General features: G+C 37.7%; 1 protein-coding gene across 1 annotated transcript in view; it reads left to right on the top strand.

Annotated features, from left to right (window-relative positions):
* Positions 1-6,226: 6,226 nt before the first annotated feature.
* The window catches only part of myt1b (myelin transcription factor 1b), a 63,877-nt gene continuing 45,015 nt past the window's right edge, over positions 6,227-25,088 (top strand). Inside the window, exons 1-2 of the mRNA XM_056449316.1 lie at positions 6,227-6,488; positions 19,969-20,069. The gene's annotated coding sequence lies outside the window, so the exon portion shown is untranslated. The remainder of the gene's footprint in view (positions 6,489-19,968; positions 20,070-25,088) is intronic.

Here is a 25,088-nt window from a genome sequence, read left to right as displayed (position 1 = left end):
TTTATTTTGATGGTCCGTTTGTTGAATTTAGTTACATTGCATTTACGTGCCAACTAATTGTCATTAGATTATAAGTAGACTGTTAGGCTGGGGTTAGGGTTAGTGTAAGTTGACATGTACTTGCAAAGTTTCTTATAGTCAGTTAAATGTCTGTTGAAGGAGCAGTATCAACTGATATTAAGCAGGCAGTCTACTAATAATCAAATGGACCATCAAAATAAAGTGCTACTGCAATAAGTCTGTAAAAAAAAAAACTGAAAATGTACTGGCAGTTTATAGACCCCTTTCACAAGACTGTTATGACACGTTTAATGGTTATCATAATTTTAAATCCTTGAAAGTTTTTAATTTTTAGATTTTTTTTAAAACGTATGAATGTTTATATGAATATATTATATCATCTTTGCATCAAATTACAAAAAACAAATGATCACTTATGCAAGGTGTTTCTAATGCAGCGTCTATGGGGCATGACAGTAGATGTGACATTATTGTCTCCTCTGGTTGTCGTTATCAGTCTCACACAATTTTTTTTTAAACTTTTTTGAGTCTTGATAACATCATCGTGGAGTTTTTCTTTTATTATTTTAGCAAATAGGATTGTAAAAAAAATATTTGCTGTACTCTCCCATTCACTGCGCTCTAAGTTTGCCCAACCATGACGCCTTTCACAACTGAGAAACTCAAAAATGTGAAAAGGGTCTATTACAAGGTTTTAATACTGTAATATACAACCCAACCCAGACAATTTATCACTTTAAACTATTACAAATGTTAAATGTTAAGTTGCTTTTTCAAACTTTTCAAGGTTAAATGTTGTTAGGAGAAAGGTCAAGATCCCATAATGCAATTCAAAAGCATAAATAAACTAAAATGATGCTAATTTATGGATATTGTTTATCTGTAATAATCCTCTAAAAGTGGATGCATATCAATTGTATTCAATGATGGATTTCCCAAGAGCATTCTTAGCCAATTGTGATGACAGTTTAATAATTAAACACATATTTCAGTTTAATAATTCTGTCAAAATGAATATGTAGGTCTAATGAACATTTGGAGACAGACAGTTTCCTCCTAATATATTCTCCTTTTAAAGAAATATGGACTTACATAGAACCATGAACTTGCCCAAAATATGATGACTAAATTGTACAGTCGTCAACATTTGAAGTGGATCATCGCATTTCACAAAAGTAAAAGACAATTTAGATTTTTTAATTCACTTTGAATGCTGACTACTGTAGTACAATCTACATCTTTCATTCTATACACATTTCAATCTGCCTCTTATTAAATAATAATAATGATAATAATAATAACAATAATAATAAAGAGAAATAACAGAACTGAACCATGAAGCATTGATGTTCTGTTTGTCAAAAATAATTTGATGTTATTTCGATCTTAATCTTTTTTATTTACCACAAATTATTACTCCTGAAATGCCTGAAAGTTGGTCATTTTCACCAAAGTGACATTTTTAGCACCATTCTGAGATTCAACATCATTTTGTTGCTGTTGTTTCATTTATACTAAAATTAGTTTTGCCATTTATTTTTTTATTTATCATTTAATTTAATGAATATAACTTTTTGTGTGTACTTTTTGGCACATTTTGACAATAAAACTATTTGTTTGGCTAATTTAACTTCATTTTTCTTTCTGTCATATATTGTGTTATATTGCATCATATGTTCTTCACTGACATTGTTGTCTCTCTATAATAAATAAGTGCACTAACTTTGATCTTTTTTAACTTTATGATCCCACTGGTGCTCTGGTGTTCAGTCATTTTTGACTGAAAGTGTACAGTTTTACTTTGGAGATGTTTGGTATTGTGCCCTAACAAAAATTGAGATCTTATTTTTTAAGATGTCAATTTTAAATATGACAATTGTTTAGATTTATAGCTTTCACGTGTTTTGGAAAATATATAAAAGTTTGAAAGCTATTTCACTTTCTTCACTTTTTTTCAGCAATAATCTTTCAAGCATCTTCTTAAAAAGGAGACGTAAAAAGCAATCAAGGTTTACAATAGTTTAAGTTCAATCTCATCTTCAGGTCTACTCAAACAGATCATAAATGGATTAATTAATGCATAAATATAATTTAGCACCATAAAGATATTAATTAAAATACATGATTAAACTAAAATGCACTTAACTGAAATAAAACTAATAATTAAAATGGATTTAATTTTGAGCATTTTGAAAAATGTACATTAATCATTTTAATCTGTTAAAATTTTATAAAAAAATATTGTTTTGTGTTTTTATGATGGACTCTCCTGGTGTTAGACAGAAATACAGTGGTACTGAACCGAATTAGGAAATAAATAAAAAAAGTATGTTTTAATGTGACTTTTATAATCATAAAAACATGTTGTTGAGGAAGTTTTCTTCAAATGTATTCACTCAATACACTGCTTGTTTTTAATTTTTAAATGCACTGTTTATTTCTTGTACTATAATGTGCAATTTCTTAAATAATGCTTTTCCAGACAAGGTTGTAGAGTAATTGTTTGAATGTTTTACGTTGTTAAATGTCAGATTAAATGTCATCCACAGATGAATGGAGAATGCTTAAAACTATTAATGTCGTGAGGGAGACATTTGTTGTGTGTGCGTGTGCGTGTGTGTGTGTGTTAGTGTGTGTGCTTTTGAGTGAGAGTGAGTGTATGCGATTGACAGTGAAGCTATTTATTTTCTTTGAAGCATTAAATTAGCTATATATTATTACTGAAGACTTTACAACATAAATAAAATGAAACATTTATATAGAATAAAAAATAGTATGAGTTTTAAATATGCACATGCATTAATTTATTGCAGAAAAATTCACCAGAATGAGTCTACTTTAAAGCTTTGATATAGTGTGCATGTTTTTGTTTTGTTTTTTCCTTCTTTTCCTTCAGCATTGTTTGGAAACCTGCTGAAAGCGCCCAGCTGCCTGTAGTTTTTCTGTTGGCATTCTACATGCTTTGTTGTAGAGAACTGAAGACAATTGTTTCGATTGGCCGAGACTTTTGCAGCGGTAGGGTAGAGTTACCCTCATGCTGCCCTCTGATTGGCTGGCCGTGATTGTGACGTCAGAATGCACCCCTCCTTCGCTTCTTTCAAAGAGAAGTTGTAGTAATTTTCTCCTCAACTTTTCCACTCAAGTTTACTTTCTCAGGACTTGCCAGACGCTTATGGGAAACTCGGAGCAGCAACTATGAAGCTGTGTGGCACCTTTTTAGGTCAGTTAAACCAATTTGACTATTTACCTGCACGACGAAAACGAATTAACAGGTGTTTTAAAAAGTTGTGTAGACTGTTTAATAGTACTTTATTAGACGCTGTTTTCGTATTTATTACGCATATATGAGCCGTGTGTTTTCGTAACAAAAATCTATCAGTATTTAAAACAAAAAGCCTTGAAACTAAATCTCATATCATAGTGTGTATCCTGTTTATAGGGATACCGATCAGATTGCGCTTTGTTGTTGCAAGGCTACACTGTTCTGTCGCTTGAGGCTTGTGTTGAAAGCGTGTAGTATTAAAATCTCTATATAGCACGTCAACACAAATCATGGGTTCCGTCTAGACCTTTTCTAAACTTCAGAGCTGTTGAAGTGTTTTTAGACAAAGGGTGGTTTGTTCCCCCGGGGACTGTGGCGGACACAATACCAGCCCAGAGGCGCTTTCAAACTTTCTTTCTGTTGTCGTCTGTCAGCTTGTTCCATCTGTCAAGGCCATTCGCAGAGTTTGGGGCCCCTCGGGCCCGCTCTCTCAGCTGACTCCCTTATTCAATATTTATGTTATATTATATATGTGTTTCAGAAAGACATTGCTGTAAAGAATGTGTAGGTTTTTTTAAGCTGATCTGCAGCGCGAATATGCGGTTATAACAGATGACGTTATTAAAGCAGATGACACTAAACAATTTAGGTGAGTTTTGAATGTTTTAATATTATTTTACACAACTGGCTTACATATATTTATGATGCATATTTACATTAACTAGGCTGTGGTTACCGTTATAAACACTCACGTGTATACCTCTTTTAAACTAAGCTACACTGATGCCTTACATTTTGAATTAAAAGTGCTCACATCGTTGTAGTCTGCAACACTTTTTCTACCACTTTGAAATGACTACATTAATTATGAAACTATGCAGAAATGAGTGTCACGTGAAATCAATGCAGGCATAGTGCACATGAAAACATTTTTCTAAGTACTTGGAACTGCTGACAACTTTCTATAATTGTCAACCGTCGGCTCTTTATTGGCATTGAAGGATCTATGAATATCATTTCAAACGTTTTCATTTATAAATTAAATTGATTCATTAATGAATTTTTATTTATTTAATTATTCATTTACTTATTTATTCAATGAGGGGGCTGGGGGGAGATGGTTCTCCTTTGGAACTTTTATTTAAGTGTGTTTAAAAGTTAAGGATAATTGAATCCTGATAAAATATTTGCACAGGTTTCTTGCAACTCGACTATTATTTCAGTTATTACTACAACTACTATAACCAACTACAATTTGAATATATTATTATTATAAAAAAAATACGTCACGACCGTAAAGTTCCTTATAAAAGTTTCGAGAGAGGGAGGCAGAGGTTGAGAGAGATGAAAGGTGTCTTTTCCTCCAGGTTGCTGTCCATGGTACTGAGCCAAAGCGCTGTCTGGGGTCCTGAAGCTCAGTCTAGCGGAAATGTTACTCTGTTTACTCTCACTATTTACTCTCAAAGTTCGCAATGAGACTACTGAAGAAACAATCACGCGTGTCCCATTCTCGCTATTGTGAATCTCATTTGAGTGCTTCTGGCAAGGAAGTGTAACTTATTTTTTAGGTGTGTATGGTTTCTCTTCTGTCTTTTGTTTATTGGATTGTGTCTCGGTTAGTGAGGCAACTCAAATCATATTGATGCAGCGTGGACACTTCGTGATTGATTTCAGCTCCAATGCATAACAATAGGACAGCAAAAAAAGAGCCTGCCGCAAAGAGATAAGAACTTAATAGAATTTCTGAAAGGCGAAGGTTGGCTTTTTGAAAATTCCCCCCGTGCGCAGCATGGAGACAGCAGATAAAGAGTGGCATTTGTGGAGAATATTCTCAAATGGCTTGTAATGAATGGTTGTCATTTTCACTAATGGTTACAAAACAACAAAGCACAACAGCGGTGTGTGCAACATTTAGGAGTCATTCCAAGTTACATTCGTCTGTGTTGAGCGAAGAAGACAGAACAGTGTTAAAATCCCTTTATTTTCTTTTGATTTCAAAGGGTGTGTGTTTATAAAATAAACCTCACAGTGGACCAACGCAAATGACCCCACGATAAAAATAACAGACTATGTTAAAAGCAAAACTTTGTGTCCATTGTTGTAGCGTGTTGTCCTAACCCATACCTTGCCAAAAGTATAATACATTATATAATTTTCACCAGTGAAGTATTGCTGTAAGTGTGTTGTGTGAATCACTGGACAGTACCATTCAGGGAAAGTCGGGAGGGAGGGTTCAAATAACACCAGCGACATATGCATGCTTTTGTGCAATATTAAAGATTAATCACTGGGCGTAAAATAAGCAGCTTACGCTATTTGAATTTAAAGTAACAGCGACCCCGACGCGCACTCTTAACTCTAAGATGTATTTGATGTTTTAAACACGCATGTGATACTTATCCGCCAGCGTTTTAGTGACAATCTTGAAAATAAAGCAATAGAGGAACTTTTAATTTTGTATTTCTTCTGAAAAGCGTTTATACTAGTAAGCCTCTGTTATATCATGAATGTTTTCAATCAACAACATAACTAACTCAGTAACCATATAGAGCAAGCCACTGAGGAACCTTTTTGATTATCTTGTTTCTGGCACAAAGGAGAACTTGTATAAATCCCCTGTATGTGCGTGGGTGTGGGTGTTTGAGAGAGGGAGAGGGCGAGCTATCATGTGTGTGTGTGCGCGCGCGCGCGCGCGTGTGTGTGTGTGTGCACTGAGAAAGACAGAGTATGAAATAGAGTGTGCATGGCTGTACACATGCCCGCTGAGTTATTGCGGGGGGATATTCAAAGCCCAGCCCATCGATGTTGTAGGTTTTACTACAGCTTTCGTGATGTCATGGCAAAGGGCGGAGGGAGGAGGTGGGGGACAATGGCTCATGAGGGAAAGGTAAGTCAATATTACGTTTTCTCGCTGACAAAGGCAAATGAAGCCATGTTTTTGCTTACAAACAAGTAGCGTTCATACCGCCCCGTTCTGGATCCTCGTTCGTCCGTAGCAGCACCAGCCGAACAGCCGATCCTCATCCCCGCTTGTCACCGAATCTATCGGGATACTACTGAAGAAGTAGAGTTTAGTTTTCTTTTAGAAATAATCTATAAATGGGATATTTTACCCCAAACTGTCTCACAGCGTACTGAAAAGACGACGAAGACGAGTGAAGCGCCTGCAGAAGAAGCTTTCGGGATTATTGTTGTTTTCACTCAGGTAATCACGATTCGTTTGGATTTGTATAGGTTGTTAATATAAACAGTTTTGATTGTTTTTGTTTATTATCATGATATGTTGATCTATGAGCTGCGATGCTAATCTTTAGATTTAGAGTCATGATTTGAGTTGTTGGAAGGTTTAATGAATGTTTCATGTTGTGTTATTGTAATACTGAAAGATCTGTATCTAGATCTTCCCGTTTTGAGATGCCCTAGAGATCAAGGTTAATGGGTTTTACGGTAAAGGGTGTCGGTTTTATTTTCGTTTTCACTTCTCATCGCGGTTGGTGATTGATTTTGGTAGTCTTTGGAGTATGAGGTTTGCTGGACTGTTTCGGAGAGGATAGTTCGAGTGTGTGCCCATGCTTGATTGCTAGAAGAAGCTCCAGCGGAGAGTGTGTGGAGTTGACATGGAAAAAGTGATGGAGAAAAGAGTCAGATATGGCGCTCTTGTAGCTACGAACGCAGCGGTGCCTTATTTATCTTCTCACTTTGGCACGGAAATCATGCGTGCGTTTGATCCCCGAGATGAATCGGGAACGCCGTATCAATATTCCTACGCTGCCTTCTCATTCTCGCGCATAAAATGCTGATTAATGCGCGCGGCGTGCGTTAGTCAAAACTGTTTATTTCCTAATCCACTTCATCGCTTTTATTCGCGTATGATGTGTGCTTGTGTGTTTACAACTCATCCGTTTGTTGGACTCGGCTCTGTGAGGGCTCACTGTCATGTAGTTGTATAAAATCTCCATCTTTTGGCACACATACGGAGTTGCATCCATATGGCTCTGTGTAATTAAGGTCGAACAATGGGCGTAGCGCAGGACTCCCGGCCGAGTGCACGAATGGCGTGGAAGAAGAAGAAGGAGGGGTGGCCATTTGATTTTCTGCAGCAGAAAACAGAGTGGAGAGATGCTCTCTTTAAATGTCAACCGCCCCTGGTGAGATGCGCAGAAGAAAAGTCATGAGAGTTGAAGCAATAACGCCCATCCTCTGCATTCGTCCCCCCGCCCCTGTTCATATCTAATGAGTGATTAGTCCGTACGTGTGTCATATTGCTCAGTATTCCGAAGCTAATGTGTTAGACATCTACTATTGTATGAAGTATAATATCAAAGCACCTGCAACCAAGATGGTGGACGAAGTGAACGTGAATGTGTTTTATCTGAGAGCCAGTGATCGTGTAATCACAGTCAATCTAAATATTAAGATATTCATTCGAATTGCAGTGCTATTGTTGTTGTTAATTATTAGTATTGTTTTACATAAATGTTTTTAAGATAAGTGTTGAACCTCTTTGAGACAAATGCCTCATGCTATTGGAAAAGTAAGTGGAGTTTGTGAGCTTTAAGTGTGACTAACTTCTCACAGTCTGAGTCTTCTGGCACTGTAGCAGCCAGCGCTTCCACTATCAGTGGTGTAGAGGAGAGCTGAAGCGCTGTAACACAGGGTGAGGTGTAACTCCATCAGTTCAAACCATTAAAAAATAGTTACTGGGGTAAAATCGCCAATGTACATGAGCATCACTATCATGAGGCGATTAATATAGAACATATTCTCCAGGCAAAAATATAAAGAAGTTACAAGATTAAAAAATAAATAAAGATTTTGTTAGTCGAAGTGTTGGTATCACAGAAGATGACAAGTTATTCTGTTTACTTTGGCATTGCTCAAAAATAACATGGCAGAGCAAACTTGGAGGCTTGGAACTCTTTCCATCATATAATGAACCTAAAAAGATGAGACAACGTATTGGCCACACATGGAGAGTGACTATCACCCAATTTTACGCATTCCTATATTTGTTTTCAGTTTAATTTGAAATTGTAATCAAATATTTTCCACTGTGAATTAACATGTTTATAACGAAATGAGGTGTCATTAAAAAGTTTATTTTGCTTTAAACTTTAAACATTTTAAAAGCATTAGTTTTGTTAGTGCTGCGACGTGGCTTGGTGCTTGACATAAGTTTTATGACTATAGCAAAAAAAAAAAGGGTGGAAAATATATAGCTTAATAGTGTGATGTACATAGCATGAATGGTAACACCACTTCTCAGTCCCACCACACATTGCAGATAAATATTGCTGCTAATGTTGTGTCGGCTGCCTACCGCGTTTTAGCGACATCCACTTGTCATGATATTCAGCACTGCGTACAGTGAAGGTCACCTGAGCGCAACATTGATTCATGGAGTCGTTTATTTTATCTCGCTCGCCTAGGAACTGGTTTTGGTAATAACTTCACAAGATCCTATCTATCTGTTTGCGGAAATTGCGCAGAATTGCGCAGTCGTCAGGAACCTCCAGAGTTTAATAAAAGAAGATGCTGCTGCTATCTGTGCGATGAGGGGAATCCTTGCAAGTTTTTCCAATTATTTCTGAGCCGTGTTAATATATAACCGAACAATGTGCTCAGTCTTATACTCAAATGAGACTATAGAGGATCATCTGGTGCATGCAGACGCTCTTTTCACCCGACTCATGAAATCTGGGTCTTTACAGATCGCCGTTTAATCTTATCCGAGGATTAATTCCTATCATATTCAAGCAGGGTTGTTTGCAATATACTAACGTCAACGTTCATTTTGCTTGTCCAATGGCGCTAAACGCTCGCTTGTTTATCGCTCAGTCCATAGGACAGGAAACTAGTGATAGAAAGGTGGGGGGAAATAAATAAAGATGCAGCGCTGCAGCAGGTGCCGCGGGTTCGCCGGAGAGGAGAGAGTAATAAACATGTGGAATGGAGCAGCTGGGCCAAATTGCGCTCTTCTCATTCAAAGCACAGCAGAAAGCCACGCCACCAGGGCTGAGGGTCAGGGTCGCCCCTATCATTAGTGAAGAAAGGTGCCATTTAGAGCAGCCTTTAAGCCTTGAAACACTGAATTGCAGGCAGTTGAATTGATCGGTGATTTAAAATGCATGTTTGTAATGTTTTAGAAGTGCGCTACAAGCGCGCTACTGTTTGTTTACCCGGAGTTTTATTCGTTGTAGCTGTTTTCTTCGGCGTTTTAAGGACAGTTCTAAGTTAAAAAATTTAGTTCACTTGAGTTTTTTTTTTTTTTCAAAAGCATAACACATTTCCTACTTTTATATACTCTTATTGAGTCGTGCACTGCAAAGGCGCCTGGTGGCGGTGTTTCGTTCGGTGTTTTAAACAAACCTTTTAATAATAATTATCTGCACTCTGCGCTGATTCACATTGATTCACTTAAGGTTTTCACTTTTGAAACAAGTCACGTTCTTCATTTTAAAGAAGTCATGACATTGATTTAAAAAAAATCATTTTAATGTGTTCCTTAATGTTCACTTATAATGCTAAAACGATTAAGTCATAGTCAGTGACACTCGTCGGTCACCCTTAAAGTGATAGTTCACCCAAAAATGAAAGTCTACTCACAATTTACTCTGATTATAATTCTTTGTGTTTTATTCTTCTGTTTAGCACAAAAAGATATTCTGAAGAAAAAATAAATAAATAAAATAAACTACTAAAAACATGTAACCATCAACAACAAAAAAAAACAAGTCCTATAGTAATCAAGGATTACATGTTTCAGCTTTCTGCAAAATATCTTATTTTGTGTTCAACAGAAGAAAGAAAATCAAACAAGTTTGGAAAAAGTGAATGGAGAGTAAATGATGACAACTTTCGTTTTTTTAAAGGGTGTTCTATCCTTTTATGTGGTTACAATTATAAGTTTCCATCTTCTGGTGAACTCAAACATAGATATTTAGAAGAAGGTTAATAATAGGCAGCCAATTACATCTAGAGTAGGAAAAAAATACAAAAGTCAGTGGCTAGTGGTCTCCAGCATTGTTCAAAGTATATTTTTTTGTGTTGGTCAAAAGAAAGAAACTTAAACAAGTTTAGAATAAGTGTTTTTATTATTATTTTGAACAATCTTTTTAATCAGTAAATGGCTTTTGAATTGACTTCCTAATGTCATTTCTTAGCTAATTGTAACAACACCTTGCTTTTGCACAAGTTTTGACAGCATTATCTATTCATTCATTTTCTTTTCAGCACAGTCCCTTTATTAATCCGGGGTCACCATAGTGGAATGAACCGCCAACCCATCTCTGGGAAACATCCATACACTCTCATTCACACTCATACACTACGGACAATTTAGCCTTTCTAATTCACCTGTACCCCATGTCTTTGGACTGTGGGGGAAACCGGAGCACTCGTAGGAAACCCACGCGAACGCAGGGAGAACATGCAAACTCCACACAGAAATGCCAACTGACCCAGCCGAGGCTCGAACCAGCGACATTCTTGCTGTGAGGCGACAGCACTACCACTGCGCCGACATCATTATCTATATAAAACGTTAGTTCATATAGTTTCTAAATTGATTATTTACTATTTGAGATCTTGCCATTACACTGTGGCTCATTTCTTTCAATCTGCAGTCAAATTTGCTGAAAAACAAACAACATATAATCTTCTTCCATATAATTGCCAATATATGCCTTTGTGATGTCAATTTAAGAGCTTGTCTGTTTTGAAAGCTTGATAAAATAAATGCTTGCTTTATAAATAGGAAGATGTTTAAAGCTTTGACATTTTCAGGATGTTTTATTGGTACAAAGAGCTCTTATATGTCAAAATATATGATTTCTGATCATGATCCCTTTAAAGTATTAAAGTATGGTGCTTAATCTTTTTGAGTCTTGTGCTCCAGCCATCATTGTTTGTTTGTAAGGTTTTTTGGATGGCGGTGGTTTGGTTTGGTGTTTTAAAAAGAAACTTGCAAAATAATTCCCCTTCCCCTATGTGTGCTGATTTACATTTAGCCTCCTTTTGCAAAATCCCAATGGATTTCCTTCTTTTAAAGTTGAGTGTTTGGACTAATCTTGTACGATTTTTTTCTCGTTCTCACCTATTTCTTGACTTATATTAAGAACTTTAAAGATTCTCTTTTTTGAAGCACTTAAACGATTTTCTAGTTTGACTTGGAAAGGCAAAAAAGATGGATGGAATATCCTAAACAAACACAAGTCTTTTTTGAGTCTGACTGCACTAGCATACCTTCAATTCGTTACTCGTGTGACTTGAGCTAATTATGTTTAAACACTTTATAGTAGACTTGTAAACATTTTATAATTGTAAGACTCATTAACAAATTTTGTTCCTTTTCTTTTTTCATCTGTTGCATGAATCATTGACGGATGCACTCATTTAAAGTTTGTTGCCATCTACTGGCGTAAATATGAATCTAGAAGCGCAGTCATTCAGATCAAGTTCGACTCAAGTTGCTGTAATGAATCTGCTTTCGCATAACGGCATAAGTACATCTTAACAGGTGTTTCTATACAGCACTTTTGAGCAGGAAATTTGAACATTGATAGTCAACCTCTTAACTTGTCCATAACCTTGAGAGTGTTTCAGTCTATTTAAGAATGCCAGACAAAAGCAGATTCTGCCATTGCTCCTTTAACGCGGAGTCACTCTCGAGTGGGCCTCTGTCTGCTGCTCATGGTTGTCATGGCGTTTTCCGAGGTGCGTCATAAAGAAAAACAGAGTGCCTGTAGCTCTCAAAGGCACTTTGACTTGTTTTGACATAAAAGAGAGTCTAATTTTATTACTGGCTGCTGATTTTTAGGCACAAGTCAAGGTTTATACAATAATAATACAATGCACCACAAATGTTAAAAGGATAGTTCACCCCAAAATAAACATTGACTTACCATTTACTTGCCTTCAAGCGGTTTCAGAACATTTTTTATTTCTGCTGAAGATATTTTAAAGTTAGTTGGAAACTGGTAGGCTTTGAAATCCATAGTAGAGGGGTTTCCAACATGCTTCAAAATACTTTTTTACTGTTCAGCAGGAGAAAGAAACCTAAAGGAACACTGTCTTTCACACAACTCTGTCAGAGTTCAATAGTTAAGTTTCACCATTTTTTAAACCATTCAGCCGATCTATGGATCTGGCAGGAACACTTTTAGCTTAGCTTAGCTTTTAATATCCAGAAAATAGCAACTTTTTCATTTAGAGTCTGTCTTAGTACACAATGTAACTACAGAGGAGTCAAGCTTTAAATAGGAAAATTACCAAAACTCTTCTGATCCGATTCAGTGATTTATAAGCTTAGCTAAAAGTGCTCCAATCAGAACCAGAGATTGACTGAATGGATTTAGAAATGGTAAAACTCAACTGTTTAACATAGGAGAGTTGTGAAATGAGCCTATTTTAATACAGGGTATATGCAAGTATCCTAAAGGTAATTTCAACACCATTTTAGGACTTTTTAAAGACCCTCTCAGAATATTTTAAGACCTCATTGCCACTTTAAGTTCTAATCAGTATCAAACCTTAATAAACAATTGTAGTTAAATAGATTTACGGAGCACAACCATGCAACAAAACTCAGATAAGCTCGGAAGAAACAAATCTTGAAATAATAAATTATGCGGTTGTTTTCAGCAACAGGCTTCAGCCACTGTTTAAACTCGTCTTTCTCCAATCAGGAGTTTGCAAACTTACATTTTCCCATTTTGCTGTCTGTTTCTCTCTATGGTTTTGCTCTATCGTCGCAAATTACGTGACATCACCCGAATGGAGGAGCTTGGCTGGACGCTCTCTGGCCCAAACCAATCGCGTGGATTGAGCACGCCGTTGTTAACATTAGGAGGAAAATAAATATATTTTTGGAGTCAAACACTTTGAACAACACTTGAACAGAATTTAAGACCTGGTAAAAACGTGATTAAGACTTTTTAATACCTTTTAAGGGCCTTCATTTTCTCATAATTGATTTATCAATTTTTAATACTTTTTAAGACACCGCGGACACCATGTAGTATGATTGGAACAAGTGGAGGGTGAGTAAATTTGTGGGTGAACTGTCCCTTTAAACATAATTCGGTATTAATGTTTTATATATACAGTTGAAGTCAGAAGTATTAGCCCCCCATCTTTTCTCTTTTAAATATTTCCCAAATGATGTTTAACAGAGCAAGGAAATTTTCACAGTATGCCTGATAATATTTTTTCTTCTGGAGAAAGTCTTATTTGTTTTATTTTGGCTAGAATAAAAGCAGTATTTAATTTTTAAAAAAACATTTTATGGTCAAAATTATTAGCCCCTTTAAGCTATATTTTTTTGATAGTCTATAGAACAAACCATTGGTATACATTAACTTGCCTAATTACCCTAACCTGCCTAGTTAACCTAATTACTCTAGTTAAGCCTTTAAATGTCACTTTAAGCTGTATAGAAGTGTCTTGAAAAATATCTAGTCAAATATTATTTACTGTCATCATGACAAAGACAAAATAAATCAGTTTTTAGAGATGAGTTATTAAAACTATTATGTTTAGAAATGTGTTGAACAAAATCTTCTCTCTGTTAAACAGAAATTGGGGAAAAAAATAAACAGGGGGGGCTAATAATTTTGACTTCAACTGTATAAATAATAATAGTAATTACTTTTGCGCACGTCTCGCCAGCCAGCATCATTCTTTCACCTTTGCTCTTGTTAAGAGCTTTCCGTTTGTTCTCTAATCACAAAGTTGAAGTGAAATCCAGCTTAACTGGAGCTGAGAGTGCAGATGTGTCACCCGTGGATTACGGTGAAGGCATCCATCGCTATTTAATCTAAACTATGGATTTACGTCTGTCTCAAAAGCATCACTATGATGGATTTCAGCCACATGACATGATTTTCTTGATTTGTTTACACTCATCTCCATCTCCTTTGACAGTCTGGCTGTAGCAGAACTATCACAGATCATTCAGTAATCTCTTGTTCCTCTTGCGGTGTAACACTTTAAAGCAAACAGTCTCTCTAACCTGTGTGTAAATGATGAGCTGTTGGGCTTTATGAATGTTCAGAATGAGTGGCACCTGAGCCGGCGAGGTATTACAGAGCCCAGAGGATGGATTAATGGGGCCGTGGCATTTCAGAAGGCCCCGAAAATGTGGAGTCGGCTCTACGGCCCCGGTTTATGGTGAGATTTTAAAGAGCCCTTTGCGCCTCGCAGTTCTGTTTATTTGGCTTGAAATTTGTAGAATGAGAGAAAGCGAGAGCGTTGAGGGGGGAAGGATGCACAGTAGTGCTGTTGTAGTCACTTTTTAGAAGAGGCCTGAAAGTTGATAAATAAGCGTTTTGTTCGTGTCTGCGTGGGAGTGTGTGTGTGTGCGTGTGTGTGTGTGTGTGTGTGTGTAAGGGGCATTGGAAATGCTTTTACTGACAATGCCCTACAGCTTTCTAACTCTGATGACTGGCATCCTGCCTGTCTTTTTCTGGGTTATTGCTGCTGCACGGAGTTTTAGGAGGCAAATCAGATCTGCCTGCTTTGTTTATTTTGTGCTTGCTAAGAGAGAAGGGCAGATGTTAGAGCGGGAAATGAGAGAGAGAGAGAGAGAGACATGTTTAAAGGCTCTTCTTTTACTGACAGCAAACTCTTTCTCTTTCGCTCTCCTGCTCTTTAACTCTCTCTGAGAGCACGAGGTGAGTTTTCCTGGCCTAAAAGAACAGATGGAAGCCTCCCTTAAAGGAAGAAAACGCCAGATTGAGATGAAGGTAAAGGAAATAAAATAAAAATGAGGACATGAAAGAGGGGAGAAGAGGCAAAATGAGGAAGGCATACGTATGGAGTCAATCTACGGCAAAATAAAAGAACGTTTTGCAAAAACTACTAATAAATAAATGCAAATCTCCAAAAATCGCAAAGCGAAAATTTATTTTTGAGAAATAAAAATTTATTTTGCTGACAAAAATAAAGAATTACAAAGGGGAAATTAAGTTTTAAGAAATAAAAATGAAATTTGCAAACAAAAATAAACTGCACATAAAAATCAAGCAGTGCAAAAAAACTAAAACATTGCAATTAAAAAAACTATATATATTTGCAAAACATTTTTATAGCATTACCTTTACAAAACCCGTCTAGTCAATTGCCATGCTCATTTTGATTTGCTTTTTTGTCAACCATGAGTTTGCACTGCTGTTTTCACTTTGCGCTTCACTTTACTGCACGTTTCACTTTGTGGCCATGATTTGACAATGGGGCGGAGTCAAGGGAACTTGGGCATTTACGGCAGGCCCGGACCTACTGGGCAAGACCACCTCGGTGATACTGTGTCTCCAGGTGATGACGTCGCTTAAATGGAGGCATGTCCGGGCCTGTCTTAAATGCCCAAGTTCCCTTGACTCCGTCCCCTTGTCAAATCACTGTCACAAAGTAAAAGGCTAAAAAGCAAATTGACTGGACGGGTTTTGGTAAGGCAATGCTATAAAAATGTTTTGCTACTGTATAAACTTGATTTTTATTTGCAGTTCTTTTTTTGTTTGCAAATTTCTTTTTTATTTCTCAAAACCTAATTTTCCCTTTGCTGTTCTTTATTTTTTTAGCAAAATAAATTTTTATTTCTCAAAAACAAATTTGCGCATTGCGATTTTTGGAGATTTGCATTTATTTATTTATTTATTTTTTGCTCAATACTTTATTTTTTGTTTGCAAAACTTTCTTTTAATTTGCAAGTATATATGGCCCTAGATTGACTCCATACATATGTTTCTTATACCAAAATAAAACAACATATCAAAACATAAATTTCTTATGGAGTTTTCATGATCAAGGAAGTGGAGATGAAAGGTACTGTATAATGGCATTTGTTTTGTAAGTGTTTTGGATTATGGTTAGATGGCAACATGAACAAATTTTTGATGGCAGAAAATAAATAAATAAATAAATAAATAAATAAATAAGATAAAATAAATACAGATAGCTTCTAAAAATAAAAAGTTTGTGTATACATTAGTACTGGAAAAATGACAAAACATGTATTATAAAACCTTATTTGACAATTATTTATAAATTTTATATAATATTTCAGCATATCGTCGTGCTGAAAAAGTAAACTAAAGTACCAAACTAAAAATAAAGTCAACTAAATAAACGTACATATAATATAACACTATAGTTATAAAACATAATAGTTATAATATATAATTCTATAATATTTAATTACTGTAAATATAAAAACTACACTATCAAATATAACTATTCCTTTTTTAAAACTTAATATAGGAATATAAGAATATAAGAATATGTACATAGTCTGTGACCAGGGCTGGACCGATAAACGATATTATATCGAATCGCTATAAAATTTATGCCAATAACAATGATAAGCTCTGGACTTTTTTACTCTATATTGATCTAAGAGCCAATCACACAGCAGAAATGTGCAACAATAGTGTGTTGATATTAAGAGAAATTTTTCCACCGAAAATATGTTATGCCATTTAATGGACCCTCTAATTTTTGTGGCGTCAGTTATTGTTGGGGTACTCTTTTAAATCTGGAAGCATTAACAACTTATATCAAAATATATGTCGTTATCGTTCAATATGGAAAATATTTATCGAGATAGCATTTTTGCCATATCGCCCAGGCCTATACATTGTGGTATTGTTGACTTAAACACAAGTCTCAGCTGTGAGATTTCACAAACAATGGCTGATCTGTGCTTGCTGATGAATGTAACGATTAGTTTAATACACCCTACGCTTGATAGCACCGGGAGAATTTATTCTATATTTTTTTGCATTAAATTTTATTGGGATCCTCTTTTATCATTTTATCACACACGTCTATCACATGTGTGCTGGAGGGGGGAGGTGAGAGGTGGGATGGAGAATGGCTTTATGGAGAGATGGACTATTACCCTGATGAAAAAAAAAAAGAAAGAGGAGGGAGAAAAAAAATCTGATTTATGGTTGATTCATTATTTACTGACCAAATTCCCTCCCCCAACACACTCTTGTCTTTGTGACCCCTCCTCTCTCCTGCACTCCTGCCTGCTAAAAGCTCAATAAAAATGCACAAATGTGATTGATTCTAATAGCAGACTGACAGAGCTTCCAGCTGGGGTGCTTTAGCATGCATATGTATGCACGTATGTGCGAATGTGAGTTTTTTCGAGTTCTCTCTTCTCTCTTTAATTAGAAGTGCAGGGGTCACATGTGTAAAAGGCACAGCCCCCATCATGACCTGTCAAACTGTCACTTCACGCATACCACTCTGCACACCTTTCAGTCAACACATAAACACACCGTATATGTGCTGTCAGTATGTTCTATTAGTTAATGCATTTAAGCTCAAAGATAAATGTCACTTTTTATTTATTTATTTTATTTATTTTTGGTGTATATGTGGGTCAGTGACACTTTTTGCTAATTAATTTGACTAAAATATGTTTAGAACTTGAATTTGTTTTGTCGCTTGAATTTTGTAGGTCATGAAGACAGAAAATATTAGGTAATCTGTTTTGTTAGCATAATGATACATTTTTAATTAGCTGTTTAGCATCTTTTATTATTACTTTTTCAAATAAGTATACATATTTGTGTATTGTGGTGTATGAAAGAAATTAAGACACCTCTTGCAAATTATCTTACTGTATTTAGGCAATCTTACTGTAATCTTTTTTTTATTCAGTAATGAAATTTCTTACTAATTTCAAACTAAACAGTGTAATCTGGGCAGAAATTGAGAATTGGTCAAAATAATAAATGTTTTCATTTCCTGTCATTAAATAAAATGTTTATTCCACCTAATATATGTTTTCTTAACTCAAAGTTAACTGAAGTTAAAAATTGGTATTCCATTCTCTAAAAATGAAAATAGAAGTCCTTAAGTTTTGTTTATTTTTTGCTTAAACTTCCCTTCAAAATTATATTAAAACTAGGGAATGCACCGATATGGACTTTTGGGCCGATATCGATAACTGATAACTCTTTAGATTTGGAGGCCGATAACCGATATATAGGCCGATAAATATAAATATTTCAAAATTGTATATTTTTATAGCATAAACAACTGATTTTATTTTAAAAACTTCATAAAAGTCTAAACTGATCTTAGAATATCCTACTCGCAAGGTGATTATATAGACCTGGCGATGCAGTGGCGCAGTAGGTAGTGCTGTCGCCTCACAGCAAGAAGGTCAAGCCTCGGCTGGGTCAGTTGGTGTTTCTGTGTGAAGTTTGCATGTTCTCCCTGCGTTCGCGTGGATTTTCTCTGGGTGCTCCGGTAGTGTATGAGTCTGAATGAGTGCGTATGGATGTTTCCCAGAGATGGGTTGCAGCTGGAAGGGCATCCGCTGCATAAAACATGTGCTGGATAAGTTGGTGGTTCATTCCCCTGTGGCGACCCCAGATTAATAAAGGGACTAAGCTGAAAAGAAAATGAATGAATGAATTTCACATAAATCAGCATGCCAAAAAATAATACATACCAAATTAACATGCAACTGGAGTGTTGCATAAAAATAATAGGTTAAATAAAAAAACAGGATTTAATTAACAAACAATTTAAATAATTATATTTTAAATAAAATGAAAACGAAAACTAAAAACTGAAACCAGCTCAAATGTTGTCTAATAAAATGTGTTACAGTAATGTACAATTGTTTGTCGCTGGGTCATATGACACTTTGATTACCACACGCCCACAAGATTTTCTCATGCTTACACAAAGTTATCTTTCATTTATACACATGTAATATTTTTCCTATGGCAATTTAAACCAAAATACACGATGACTCTCTACCAAACATTTCTATAATGATAAGGAATATGGCTACTTACGAAGTTATTAACGAACAGCAATACCACACAAACTTTCTGGGAATAGACTTATAGTGCACTAGACAAGTGTGACTCACGCATGCGTGAGGCAGGCAGTGCAATACGTAATCTATAGGCTTAAAGATATCTGCCTAGTTTTGATATCAGACTGATAAATATAACATTAAAATTAGCATTCATCGGCCGATATAGATATGGCCACAGATATATCGTGCATTCCTAATTAAAACAAATATAAAAACATACAGTACTTTCTTCATCCATTTTCTTTTAGGCTTAATACCTTTATTAATCAGGGGTCGCCACAGCAGAATGAACCGCCAACTTATCCAGCATATGTTTTACGAAGCAGATGCCCTTCCAGCCACAACCCATCACTGGGAAACTCAGTCACTCCCATTCACACTCATAAACTACAGACAATTTAGCCTTTTAGAAATGCCAACTGACCCAGCCGAGGCTCGATCCAGCGACCTTCTTGGTGTGAGGCGATCCACTGCACCACCGTGACGCCTCACTACTTTCTCTTTTTTTTTTCATTTAAAATACTTTGTTTTTCTTTACTATTACTGTACTTTTACATCATTGCCCCATGCAGGTGTGTGTTTGTCTGGTTGTGCACTTGTGAGTGTGTGTGTCGCTGTTGGGATGTTTGTTGTGCTGAGGCTGCTGTATTCAGATGCAGGTGGACAGGTGATGAGATGATCTGGCCATTTCACTGCTGAATCAGTGCGTTACAGCGTCCTAACCCAACGCTTCTTTTACCCTCACTCCGCAAAACTCCTCCAACTGCCAGCTTGGATGCTGACATGACATGTCTTTTTCCTTCATTTTCATTTTCTCTTTCTTTCTTTCTCTCTCAAACAGAAAATGAGTACCGGGGGAAACTCCTGAACCAGCGCTGGACGCGAGGAGACAAGATCAGCCGCTGCCGGCCCTCCCTCAGACTGCAGAGCCGACCAATCAAAGTGAGTCTCACCAGCCAATCGGCACGCACAAACACGGGCTTCAAGCCAAGCTGGCACAATTAGGGGCAAAAGAGGACTATACGTTTATGACATTCATCAGTTCTGTCTGTCAGCACACTGTGAAAGGAAGTCGGCGTTGTATTACCGCAATGTGCGCAGTTCATGCCAGCTTGACCTAGAATGGGTTTTTGGCAGAGCAAGCTAAGCCCCCTCTGAATGAGCTGAGGTTTTTAAAGTGTCCTGCGTCCTGTAATTATGAAGAATCGGGCTGTTGGGCTCAACCTAATTTCATTTTTAGAGCTTTCTTGCATTATTTAGGAAAAACTGGAGAGGTTTGAAAGCGGGGATGTCCTTGAGCTGCTTTTGTTTGCTATCTTTCATCAACATAAAAGAAAGTCTCTCTCTTTATCCCTCTCTCTCGTGCACTTTCCTCCCCCCTTTGCTTTTTTCTGCTTAGGTGTATGTTTTTGCCTTTAAGTGGATGCATCCCTTTTTCTCCTCATTCACTCTTTCTTCTCCATGCTTTTTATTTGGAACGGGCCACGTTTTCCACCCATCTATCTCTTTCACTTTTGCATTGGGAAATTCATTGGAAGAGATTTCTAATGGGGGCGCCGGGAAAGAGAGAGGGAGAGGAAAAAAAAAGCGAGAGAGTCTTCGCTCTCTCCCGGGGACCCATAAATGTAGTTTTTTTCACTCTGATGGAAAGAGTTCATCTGAAGCGATTGATTTATCGATCTAATTTGAAATGTTTAAAGGGTTGCAGTTGCAGGCAGCGCTTTTAAGAGCATCCAATTAGATAATACCAAACTCCGACTGATCAGCGTCATCCAACTGTGTGCAAAGGAATCAGAGCCGAGCGGCTTATTCTCATGCTACCACATGCTCTTAAAAGAAAACACACACACACAAGAGAGAGAGAGACATGAGCATCGCGCACAAATATAAACCTCTCTCGCTTGTCAGTCAGGCTGTTAACTCCACTCTCCAGATGGATGGCTCAGATCTCCTTGGTGACCGGATCGGCCTTCTTTAATTGGCCGATGTTTTCCGCAGGTAATTTTGGAGATGTCAGTAGTCCTGTCACTCCAGTGACGGTTGCCACGCCAGGCCTGCTTGCGTCCTTTTCTTGTAAATGTGAAAATGAATAAAAGCCTCATTTATGCGCACCGGAGGAGGAGGGGTGACCTTCTTTGTGAAGTCATTGCCCCCAGCCTGCAATTTACATAGAGCTGTCAGAAGAGCACGAAGGAGCGACTCCGTCCGCTTGTATGGAGAAGAGAGGGACACAATTAATAATGTAGCACACGGCCCGAAGGGATGCGTGGACGCTCTCGCTCTCTAAGCCGTAAAATAAAAAAAATATATGTAAATAAAAAAATAAAGAAATGTTGGCTTTATCTTAGCACTCTCATTTTCCTGCCAATTTCTTCCTGTTCATTTCGATGTCCCTGTGCTCTTTTTCCAGTTCTCCCTCCTTCTCGCAATCGCTCACTCGTTTCTCCGCCAAGCACCGTAATTAAAAACGCCGGGGAAGGACAGGTTTGAAAACATTAAAAGGCCTTTTGAACGCTATTACGAAAGAAAGATGACACCGTCTTGCTCGTCACAAACACCTTCGCGTGCAGATTTAATGAGGCGGAATTTGAAATAAAAAAAAGAAATGTGCTCACCTATTGGAAAGAGATGCGTAGCTATGGTTACACAAACATGAAAGCGGTGCGGGCTCCCTTACGGCCTGTTTGATTCATGTGTTGACACTGAGGAGATGCCAGTGAAAGACTAGGGGAAGCTACAGTGGGGAAAGAATAAAACGGCACGCATCTGCCCCTGGCTTTTGTGCCTTGGGGTCAGAGTGGTCACGAAGCTAGTTTGGGAGATACAGAGAGGGCATAGAAGGCTAGCAGATGGGCCAACCCGTACAAACACAACGCTCAGTGTTTGTGTCCGCCGTCTCCCAGGGGCTTTTTGATCATCTCTGTGAGAAAACTTTTCTCTCAGGGTTGAGCTTGGAGTATCGGCTCGCATAAAGCAGGCTTGTTGCTTGAACTTGTGTGTGCTTACGATCAAAACACCCCTGGGAGAGGAAGAGAGACTGTCTGTGCACCTGTCTGTCCGGATACACACACACACATACAGCCAACTTCCATCGGCAAACTCCCTCAAATCAAACACAACACACTCATTATCCACCCGTGCTGAAAAGTCGGCAATCAACAGGAAGTGGCACTGCCAGAGAGTGTGCAGGGATAGAAAAGCAAGAGAAAAGGAGCGTGTGAAAGAGAAACTCCTCTGTGGAAGTGCAGTGTGCCCTTGCCAGCTCCAGCGCTGTATTAAAGGCAGCAGCTGGGAGCAGGGTGAGCAGCACTCGCAGAGGGTCAAAAGGAGAGAGTTTCGTGGATTTTCAAGGATTCCGTTCCATTTAAATCGCAGTAAAGTAATCAAAGCTAATGGCACCATTGTGCCGCCAGAAAAGATCCAATGGCTTTACAGTGAGCAGACTTCCCTGCGTCTCTCTCTCTGTGTGTCTGTGTGTGTGAACGAGATTGAGAGGGATTGACACCTGCTCCTTTTGTGCCAGAAAGCGCAGCAAGCGTAGCGATTGGGGACTCTGTGCGGGAGGAATTACAGTGATTTTGAGTGCCCGTGTTTGTATTATTTCTATCGCTGTGGTTAATATTGCTATTGTAATTACCACTCGAGCTTGCCATGAGGCCGTGAACGCAAATGGGCTCCTCCGGCAGATGCCATGCACTGCTGTTTCACTCTGTGTCCGTCCAATCAGATTTATTGTTTAGAGCCTGTAAATTAAAGCTGATGAGGGGGAAGAAGTCACTCCAGAATGTGCTGGTTTCACGGTTATTTTTATTTATATCTTCAGGAAATTTCTCTCTATCTATCCGTTTGTCTGTCACTTCGTCTGTTCTCCTTTTATATATCTGTACCATTGAGTATGTTTACATGGACACCAATAATCGGATTTTAATATGATTAAGACAATACTCTGATTAAGAGTCCAACATGTAAACAGCGATTTTTGAATAATTTATTCCGATTAAGGTCATAATCGAACTAAAGAGAAATCGAATAAAAACATGTGGAGTATGCCGATTTTAGTCGCATGAAGTGCAGTACAGGCATGTAAACACAGCAAACAAACTATTACCGTCACGTAGGATTTTCGCCACATTTTGTGACAGGACATTCCATACACACTAGGGATGCAACGGTTCTCAGAAAAAAAATGTAACGTCCTGTTGTTCTCCCATGGTTTGGTGCGCCCTGTGATCTGCAGTTCAGAATATGCATTATTATTATTGGTTTGTTAATAAAAACAACTGCAACTACGCTTCCGATTACCTGGACACAAAAACATAACAAATGGCGTTTTTTGTTGTTGTTGCAAAAATAGCCTAGATCAATGGTCACTAACAGGTGGATCGAGGTCCGTGTCCAAAGCCAGAAGCGTCCCATACAGACGCGGACATTCAACAGGCCTGTTACTTCAGTCCTGCTCCTTCTGGGTGTTCTACCGCATCAGGTGTGCATCTGATCACTCCTGCTATTCACTCTGTTTTCCCGCTATCTGCTAAGTTTTCTTAGCAGTTTTCTTTAGTTTTCTTCTCGACTGACTGTTCCCGCTAAAGCCGAACACTCTCTCTTTGCAAGTTTCATTCACTAGGATAGTGCAAAGTGTAACGGAGCTCTCTGGAATCATAATAAACTCATAAAGAAATTATAAATAAAAAAGCATTGTTGCCTTTGTTAAAGCAAGCATAATGTACAAAGAAGTAATCAATATTTTAAAAGTCATCAATTATTTATCTGTATTATCTGCATAATTGGTTGAGACTGTTGAGTCAAGATGTAATAGAAAAAGGGGAAATTTAAGCTTATTTTCTTTTTGAACATACAATTTTCTTACCCTATAAATATGTTTATTGTTCTATGAATTGTTTTGTTGGCATTTTTTTCTAAGCAAAGCACAGACCATACTGAAACCGTGACCCTAAAACCGAGAAACAAACCAAACTGTAAGTAGATTGAAGCGTTGCACTCCTAATACACACATGGCTGTTTGACAGTATTCTCTGCACCTACAGAGTCAGTGAAGCACCACAGACAACTGCATCATGAAATGCGGATGTTTTTTTTCCCATTTAGCGTGCGGTATCAAATTCCATTAAAACAACATTCTTCCAGCAGTTCATACTCGCATCCAATATCTCGTTTGTCATGGGGGCATGCATGAAATGTTCTTGAACTAAACAGAACGAGCCAAACTGCAGTTAAAGTCAACAAATTAAAAAGGAAACACCTGAAATTACAAGAAACTCCGGAGGAAATGTGAATAGCGTGGTGACTAGGCTTGGGCGGTATCCAAATTTTGATACTGTCAAACCTCCTCCCAATTTTACCTCGGTATCCGGTATTACCGTGCATAAAAAAAATGATGTATGGCGCAGACAACGACACCAAACTGTTGGCTTGTGCCTAAACCATTCAGAAGCTGAATACTGTACATGCGACCTTAGGTTCGAAGTAACCTTTTTGTATTGCTCGTATTAGAGATCTGCATGGGATGCTCTCTCTCATTCACACACATACACACACACAGACAGCACCAAGCAACGCACAGCATCACACACACTCTTTCCCTCTCATTCACACACACACACACACACACACACACACACACACACAGAGAGAGAGAGAGAGCACGAAGCGATACACAGCATCATGCTCTCTCTCTCACACACACACACACACACACAGAAACAGCATGTACGCGGATGCAGTCATGCTCGCTCGCTCCCGTTCAAATTACACCAGAGTTAGCGACCGCTCCCGCACTTTATTTGGAAATTTATTCCTGCACCGCAAGAAATCTGGTCGGGTTCTGCAGCTCCCGCAGTACAGCAGCGGGAATGCAGACCTCTAGTTCGTATTTCCCACGTCTCCCTTCTCGTTCGGTCGAAACCGGAAATTCTGCCAAACTGCAGAGGTTGTGTTCTTTTA

The sequence above is a fragment of the Danio aesculapii genome, chromosome 23 (assembly GCF_903798145.1).
Source record: "Danio aesculapii chromosome 23, fDanAes4.1, whole genome shotgun sequence".
NCBI classification, from domain to species: Eukaryota; Metazoa; Chordata; class Actinopteri; order Cypriniformes; family Danionidae; genus Danio; species Danio aesculapii.
This window is presented reverse-complemented; position numbering and strand designations above follow the sequence as displayed.